Below are 9201 nucleotides of genomic sequence, written 5' to 3' on the forward strand. Positions count from 1 at the left end.
TCACCCTGGGATCTCCCAAATGGGTGCAAGGTCCACCCTGAAAGTCGCTGGTTTTGCCTCAAATCACCCAAAGGGCCCCAACATCAGCCAAAGTGGCCTGAAACGCCCAAAAGGGACCTGAAATCACCCGAAAAGGGCTCGGTTCGAGCGGCACCGGGACTGGGAGCGAGACCCAGATGGAGACCGAGACCGAGACTGAGGCCTAGAGCGGGCCTGAGACTGGGACTGAATCCGGCACCGGCACCGAGAGCGGCACCGCTCCGGGACCGGGACTGAGACCGGGACCGGCACCGCTGCGCCATTGAGATCGACACCGGGACCGGAATCGGCTCCGGGAGTGCCCCGGGACTGCTCCGAGACTGAGAGCGAGGCCAGCACAGGGACTGGGATCAACACCAGGAGCGCTCTGAGACCGAGACTGAGACCAGCACTGGGATCAGCACCGGGATCACTCCAGGACCAGCACCGGGATCAGCACCGGGATTGCTCCAGGACCAGCACTGGGATCAGCACCGGGATCACTCCAGGACCAGCACTGGGATCAGCACCGGGATCACTCCAGGACCAGCACTGGGATCAGCACCGGGATCACTCCAGGACCAGCACTGGGATCAGCACCGGGATCGCTCCAGGACCAGCACTGGGATCAGCACCGGGATCACTCCAGGACCAGCACTGGCACTGGGACAGGAACTGCTCCAAGGCGAAGACCAAGACCAGGACTGAAACCAGCACTGGCACCGGCACTGAGACTGGCACCGCTCCGGGACTGAGACCGGGACTGAGAGTGAGCTGGAGACAAAGAGTGGGACCATGAGCGCTCTGGGACCGACACTGGGACCACCACAGCTCCAGGACAGAGATCGACACCGGGACCAGAATCAGCATTGGGATCGCTCTGGGACTACGGCGTTCACTCCGGGCAGTTTTGGCCATGCCCCCAGACAAGACTGGGAAGGGCTGGGAGGGAACTGGGAGGGTGTTGGAGTCTGAGATACAGAGTGTGTGCCCTTGTTTCTAATGCTTAGTTCTAGGATTCAAAGAAACACTGAATTTCATATAAGATGAAATTCATGAGCATGTTTTCATGGTGATACATGAAAACAAATGTTAAAGTTAGATAGGAAAAGTGTGAGTGTGTAGATTAGAAAGTTTCTTAAATCACTGGGCAAAAAAGTAGTTTAGAGAACAAGAGACAAGATGGAGGATTTAGGGTTTTTCTCTTGTCCTTCTTCTTTCTTCTTCATGTTCTTCTCCTAGGGGTTTTGGGGTAGTAGGAGGTGATTGGATAGAAAATACCGTAGTGCAGCACACAGGTGTTGGGTCGTTGGGTCACTAAGAAAAATAATTTAGTTGGCATCAGTTAATTGGGTAAATGGACATATAAAAGACCTTGAAGAGGATCTTTGTTAGCCATTTTACCCTTTTCTATCATAGTGCACATAGCTCCTTGTACCTTGTAATGCTGATAAGAAAAGAGTAAACAACTCAGACCGAACACGAGAAAACTGCCTCTCTCTCGTCAATCTTCAGTTCAAAGGGAAAAAAAACCCAAATCCAAAAGTCCTTAATGAGACACCCGTCGTGTCTTTCTTGAACCGGGTCGCCTTGCCTCCACCAAGGCAACAGGTTTTGAGAAGCTTGAAGGAATTTTGTGGGATTTTTCTTGAATTTTGTGGAAATTTGTGGAGATTTTGTGGGATGTTTCTGGAATTTGGTGGGGTATTGAGGCGATTTTGGGAAATTTGTGGCATTTTCCTGGAATTTTGTGGGGCTTTTCCAGGATTTTGAAAGATTTGGAGGAGACTTGAAGAATTTTGAGGGATTTTCTTAGATTTTCTGGAAAATTGTGGAGATTTTGTCAAATGTTTCTGGATTTTTTTGGGGTTTTGAAAAGATTTAGGGAATTCTGTGGGATTTTTCTGGAATTTTGAGGATGTCTCTTGAATTTTGTTGGATTTTGAGGGGACTTGAAGAATTTTAATAGCTTTTTCTTGGATTTTGTGGAAGTAGGTGGGGATTTTGTGAGATGCTGCAGGACTTTGGTTGAGTTTTGAAAATATTTAAGAAATTTTGTGGGATGCTTCTGGAACCTTGTGGGATATTGAGGAGATTTAGGGAAATTTGTGGGATTTTTCTGGAATTTTGAGGAGCTTTTCCAGAATTTTGTGGGATTTTTCTTGAATTTTGTGGAAATTTGTGGAGATATTGTGAGATGTTTCCTGAATTTTGTGGACATTTGTGGACATTTTGTGAGATGTTGCAGGAATTTGGTAAGGTTTTGAGAAGATTTAGGGAAATTTGTGGGGCTTTTCAAGAATTTTATGAGATTTTTCTGGAATTTTGTGGAAATTGGTGGGGATTTTCTGGGATGTTTCTGAAAATTTGTGGGATATTGAGGAGATTTAGGCAATTTTGCGGTATTTTTTCTGAGATTTTGTGGTCATTTGTGGACATTTTGTGGGATATTGCAGGAATTTGGTAGGGTTTTGAGAAGATTGAAGGAATTTTGTGGGATATTTGTGGAATTTTGAGGGGCTTTTCCAGAATTTTGTGGGATTTGGAGGAGACTTGAAGAATTTTGAGGGATTTTTCCTAGATTTTGTGGAAATTGGTGGAGATTTTGTGACATCTTGCAGGAATTTGGTAGGGTTTTGAGAAAATTTAGAGAATTTTGCGGGATTTTTCTGGAATTGTGTGGGAAGTTTGTGGGATTTGGAGGAGACTTGAGGAATTTTGGGGGATTTTTCTTAGTTTTTTTTGGAAATTGGTGGAGATTTTGTGACATCTTGCAGGAATTTGGTAGGGTTTTGAAAAAATTTAGAGAATTGTGTGGGATTTTTCTGGAATTGTGTGGGAAGTTTGTGGGATTTGGAGGAGACTTGAAGAATTTTGGGGGATTTTTCTTAGTTTTTTTTGGAAATTGTTGGAGATTTTGTGAGATGTTGCAGGAATTTGGTTGGGTTTTGAGAAAATTTAGGGAATTGTGTGGGGCTTTTCCAGAATAGTTTGGGATTTGGTGGAGACCTGAAGAATTCTGAGGGAATTTTAGTAACTTTTCTGGAAATGTGTGGAGATTTTTTGAGATGTCTGTGGAATTTTGTAATGTTTTGAGAAGATTCAGGGAATTTTGTGGGGTTTTTTTCTGGAATTTTGAGGGGTTTTCAAGAATTTTGTGGGAGTTTTCTTGAATTCTGTGGAAATTTGTTGAGATTTTGTGAGTTGGTTCTGGAATTTTGTGGGATATTGAGCAAATTTAATGAATTTTGAGGGATTTTTCTTGAATTTTGTGGACATTTGTGGAGATTTTGTGAGATGTTGCAGGAATTTGGTAGAAATTTGAGAAGACTGAGGGAATTGTGAGGGGCTTTTCCAGAATTTTGTGGGATTTGGAGGAGACTTGAAGAATTTTGAGGGATTTTTCTTAGATAATATGGAAATTGGTGGAGAGTTTGTGGGACGTCTCTGGAATTTTGTAATGTTTTGAGAAGATTTAGGGAAGTTTGTGGCATTTTTCTGTAATTCTGTGGGGCTTTTCCATAATTTTCTTTGATATTGAGGAGATTTTGTGGGATGTTTCTGGAATTTTGTGGGATTTTTGTGGGATTTGGTGGAGAGTTGAAGAATTTATGGGATTTTTCCTAGATTTTTTTGGAAATGGGTGGATATTTTGTGAGATGTTGCAGGAATCTGGTTGGGTTTTGAGAAGATGGATGGAATTTTGTGGGATTTTCGTGGAATTTTGTGGAATTTCTGTAGAATTTTGTGGGATATTGAGGAGATTTTGTGGGATTTTGTGGTGTGTTTGTGGGATTTGGAGGAGACTTGAAGAATTTTGTGAGAGTTTTCTTGAATTTTGTGGGAATTTGTTGAGATTTTGTGAGATGGTTCTGGAAATTTGTGGGATATTGAAGAAATTTGGGGATTTTTTTGGCATTTCTGTGGACATTCGTGTAGATTTTGTGGGATGTTGCAGGAATTTGGTTGGGTTTTGAGAAGATTTAGGGAATTGTGTGGGGCTTTTCCAGAATTTTGTGGGATTTGGAGGAGACTTGAAGAATTTTGAGGGATTTTTCCTAGATTTTGAGGAAATTGGTGGAGATTTTGTGAGACGTCTCTGGAATTTTGTAATGTTTGGAGAAGATTTAGGGAATTTTGTGGCATTTTTCTGCAATTTTGTGGACCTTCTCTAGAATTTTCTGTGATATTGAGGAGATTTTGTGGGATGTTTCTGGAATTTTGTGGGATTTCTGTGGGATTTGGAGGAGACTTGAGGAATTTTGAGGGATTTTTCCTAGATTTTGTCGAAATTGGTGGAGATTTTGTGACGTCTTGCAGGAATTTGGTAGGGTTTTGAGAAAATTTAGAGAATTTTGTGGGATTTTTCTGGAATTGTGTGGGAAGTTTGTGGGATTTTGAGGAGACTTGAAGAATTTTGGGGGATTTTTCTTAGTTTTTTTTGGAAATTGTTGGAGATTTTGTGAGATGTTGCAGGAATTTGGTTGGGTTTTGAGAAAATTTAAGGAATTGTGTGGGGCTTTTCCAGAATAGTTTGGGATTTGGTGGAGACCTGAAGAATTCTGAGGGAATTTTCGTAGATTTTGTGGAAATTTGTTGAGATTTTTTGAGATGTCTGTGGAATTTTGTAATGTTTTGAGAAGATTTAGGGAATTGTGTGGGATTTTTCTGGAATTTTGAGGGGCTTTCAAGAATTTTGTGGGAGTTTTCTTGAATTCTGTGGAAATTTGTTGAGATTTTGTGAGATGGTTCTGGAATTTTGTGGGATATTGAGGAAATTCAGTGAATTTTGAGGGATTTTTCCTAGATCTTGTGGAAATTGTTGGAGATTTTGTGAGATGTTGCAGGAATTTGGTTGGATTTTGAGAAGATTGAGGGAATTTTGTGGGATGTTGCTGGAATTTTGTGGAATTCCTCTAGAATTTTGTGGGATATTGAGGAGATTTTGTGGGACTTTGTGGGATGTTTGTGGGATTTTGAGGAGACTTGAAGAATTATGGGGGAATTTTTTTAGATTTTCTGGACATTTGTGGAGATTTTGTGGGATATTGCAGGAATATGGTTGGGTTTTGAGTAAATTTGTGGAATTTTGTGAGATTTTTCTGCAATTTTGTGGGATGTTGTGGGATGTTTGTGGAATTTTGAGGAGACATGAAGTATTTTGTGGGATTTTTCTTGAATTTTGTGGCAATTTGTGGACATTTTGTGGGATGTGGCTGGAGTTTGGTAGGGTTTTGAGAAGATTGAAGGAATTTTGTAACATTTTCCTGGAATTTTGAGGATTTCTCTTGAATTTCTTGGAATTTGGAGGAGACTTGAAGAATTTTGAGGCAATTTTGTTAGATTTTGTGGAAATCTGCGGACATTTTGTGAGATGTCTGTGGAATTTTGTAATGTTTTGAGAAGGTTTAGGGAATTTTGTGGGATTGTTTTAGAATTTTGAGGAGCTTTTGAAGAATTTTGTGGCAGTTTTCTTGAATTTTGTGGAAATTGGTGGAGACCTGAAGAATTTTGAGGGAATTTTCTTAGATTTTGTGGAAATGTCTGGAGATTTTTTGAGATGTCTGGAATTTTGTAATGTTTTGAGAAGATTGTGGGAATTGTGTGGGATTTTTCTGGAATTTTGAGAGTCTTTCAAGAATTTTGTGGGTGTTTTCTTGAATTTTGTGGAAATTTGTTGAGATTTTGTGAGATGGTTATGGAATTTTGTGGGATATTGCGGAAATTTAATGATTTTTGAGGGATTTTTTCTTGAATTTTGTGGACATTTGTGGAGATTTTGTGAGATGTTGCAGGAATTTGGTAGAAATTTGAGAAGATTGAGGGAATTGTGTGGGGCTTTTCCAGAATTTTGTGGGATTTGGAGGAGACTTGAAGAATTTTGAGGGATTTTTCTTAGATAATATGGAAATTGGTGGAGAGTTTGTGGGACGTCTCTGGAATTTTGTAATGTTTTGAGAAGATTTAGGGAAGTTTGTGGCATTTTTCCGTAATTCTGTGGGGCTTTTCCATAATTTTCTTTGATATTGAGGAGATTTTGTGGGATGTTTCTGGAATTTTGTGGGATTTTTGTGGGATTTGGTGGAGAGTTGAAGAATTTATGGGATTTTTCCTAGATTTTGAGGAAATTGGTGGAGATTTTGTGAGACGTCTCTGGAATTTTGTAATGTTTGGAGAAGATTTAGGGAATTTTGTGGCATTTTTCTGCAATTTTGTGGACTTTCTCTAGAATTTTCTGTGATATTGAGGAGATTTTGTGGGATGTTTCTGGAATTTTGTGGGATTTTTGTGGGATTTGGAGGAGACTTGAGGAATTTTGAGGGATTTTTCCTAGATTTTGTGGAAATTGGTGGAGATTTTGTGACATCTTGCAGGAATTTGGTAGGGTTTTGAGAAAATTTAGGGAATTGTGTGGGGCTTTTCTAGAATATTTTGGGATTTGGTGGAGACCTGAAGAATTTTGATGGAATTTTCATAACTTTTGTGGAAATATGTGGAGATTTTTTGAGATGTCTGTGGAATTTTGTAATGTTTTGAGAAGATTCAGGGAATTGTGTGGGATTTTTTTCTGGAATTTTGAGGGGCTTTCAAGAATTTTCTGGGAGTTTTCTTGAAGTTTGTGGAAATTTGTTGAGATTTTGTGAGATGGTTCTGGAATTTTGTGGGATATTGAGGAAATTTAATGAATTTTGAGGGATTTTTCTTGAATTTTGTGGACATTTGTGGAGATTTTTTGAGATGTTGCAGGAATTTGGTAGATTGAAGGAATTGTGTGGGGCTTTTCCAGAATTTTGTATGATTTGGAGGAGACTTGAAGAATTTTATGGGAATTTCCTTAGATTTTTTGGAAATTTGTGGAGGTTTTGTGAGATGTCTCTGGAATTTTGTAATGTTTGGATAAGATTTAGGGAATTGTGTTGCATTTTTCTGCAATTTTGTGGAATTTCTCTAGAATTTTCTTTGATATTGAGGAGATTTTGTGGAATGTTTCTGGAATTTTGTGGGATTTTTCTGGGATTTGGAGGAGAGTTGGAGTATTGTGAGGGATTTTTCCTAGATTTTGTGGAAATTGGTGGAGATTTTGTGAGATGTTGCAGGAATTTGGTTGGGTTTTGAAAAAAATCAGGGGATTTTGTGGGTTTTTTCTTAAATTTTGTGGGAATTTGTGGAGATTTTATCAAATGTTTCTGGAATTTGGTTGGGTTTTGAGAAGTTTCAGGGAATTTTTTGGTATTTTTCTGCAATTTCCTGGGATTTTTCTTGAATTTTGTGGATGTTGAGAAAACGTGAAGAATTTTGTGGTGTTTCACTGGATTTTTTTCTGGAATATTTCTGGAGTTTTTTTGAATTAGAGTAGATTTTTGGGATGTTTTTGGAATTTAGTGGATTTTGTGTAATTGCATCAGATTTTTCTGTAATTTTGGGGGGTTTTGTGGAATTTTGTGGAATTTTGTGGATTTTTTAAAGAATTTTGTGGGATATTTAAAAGCTTTAGGGATTTTTGTGGGATATTTCTTTAATTTTGTCTGATGTTTCTGGAATTTTCAGGATTTGAGGGAGTTTTGGGGACTTTTGTGAGATTTTTCTGGAATTTTGTGGGAATTTCAGGAGGTTTTGTGGGATTTTTGTGGAATTTTGTGGAGTTTTTCTGGAATTTTGTAGGATTTTGCGAACAATTGGGGCAATTTTTATGAAGATATTGCTGAAAAAAAAGCTGGGAAAAAGTGTTAAAACTGCTGAGATTTGGTAAAGAAAGGTGAAAAGCAAAACCATTTAAAGGGACCTACACTCCACGCTAAATCCGCATGGTTTGGCCTAACATCAGGCAAATGGGGTTAAAATCATCCCAAGGGGTCCCAAGTGCAACCACCAGGGCATAAAAATGCCCAAAGCGGTGTCAAACCCACTCCAAATGGCCTAAAATCACCCTGGGATCTCCCAAATGGGTGCAAGGTCCACCCTGAAAGTCGCTGGTTTTGCCTCAAATCACCCAAAGGGCCCCAACATCAGCCAAAGTGGCCTGAAACGCCCAAAAGGGACCTGAAATCACCCGAAAAGGGCTCGGTTCGAGCGGCACCGGGACTGGGAGCGAGACCCAGATGGAGACCGAGACCGAGACTGAGGCCTAGAGCGGGCCTGAGACTGGGACTGAATCCGGCACCGGCACCGAGAGCGGCACCGCTCCGGGACCGGGACTGAGACCGGGACCGGCACCGCTGCGCCATTGAGATCGACACCGGGACCGGAATCGGCTCCGGGAGTGCCCCGGGACTGCTCCGAGACTGAGAGCGAGGCCAGCACAGGGACTGGGATCAACACCAGGAGCGCTCTGAGACCGAGACTGAGACCAGCACTGGGATCAGCACCGGGATCACTCCAGGACCAGCACCGGGATCAGCACCGGGATTGCTCCAGGACCAGCACTGGGATCAGCACCGGGATCACTCCAGGACCAGCACTGGGATCAGCACCGGGATCACTCCAGGACCAGCACTGGGATCAGCACCGGGATCACTCCAGGACCAGCACTGGGATCAGCACCGGGATCGCTCCAGGACCAGCACTGGGATCAGCACCGGGATCACTCCAGGACCAGCACTGGCACTGGGACAGGAACTGCTCCAAGGCGAAGACCAAGACCAGGACTGAAACCAGCACTGGCACCGGCACTGAGACTGGCACCGCTCCGGGACTGAGACCGGGACTGAGAGTGAGCTGGAGACAAAGAGTGGGACCATGAGCGCTCTGGGACCGACACTGGGACCACCACAGCTCCAGGACAGAGATCGACACCGGGACCAGAATCAGCATTGGGATCGCTCTGGGACTACGGCGTTCACTCCGGGCAGTTTTGGCCATGCCCCCAGACAAGACTGGGAAGGGCTGGGAGGGAACTGGGAGGGTGTTGGAGTCTGAGATACAGAGTGTGTGCCCTTGTTTCTAATGCTTAGTTCTAGGATTCAAAGAAACACTGAATTTCATATAATACGAAATTCATGAGCATGTTTTCATGGTGATACATGAAAACAAATGTTAAAGTTAGATAGGAAAAGTGTGAGTGTGTAGATTAGAAAGTTTCTTAAATCACTGGGCAAAAAAGTAGTTTAGAGAACAAGAGACAAGATGGAGGATTTAGGGTTTTTCTCTTGTCCTTCTTCTTTCTTCTTCATGTTCTTCTCCTAG

Source organism: Cyanistes caeruleus, unplaced genomic scaffold, assembly GCF_971803275.1.
Source record: "Cyanistes caeruleus unplaced genomic scaffold, bCyaCae1.hap1.1 HAP1_SCAFFOLD_117, whole genome shotgun sequence".
NCBI classification, from domain to species: Eukaryota; Metazoa; Chordata; class Aves; order Passeriformes; family Paridae; genus Cyanistes; species Cyanistes caeruleus.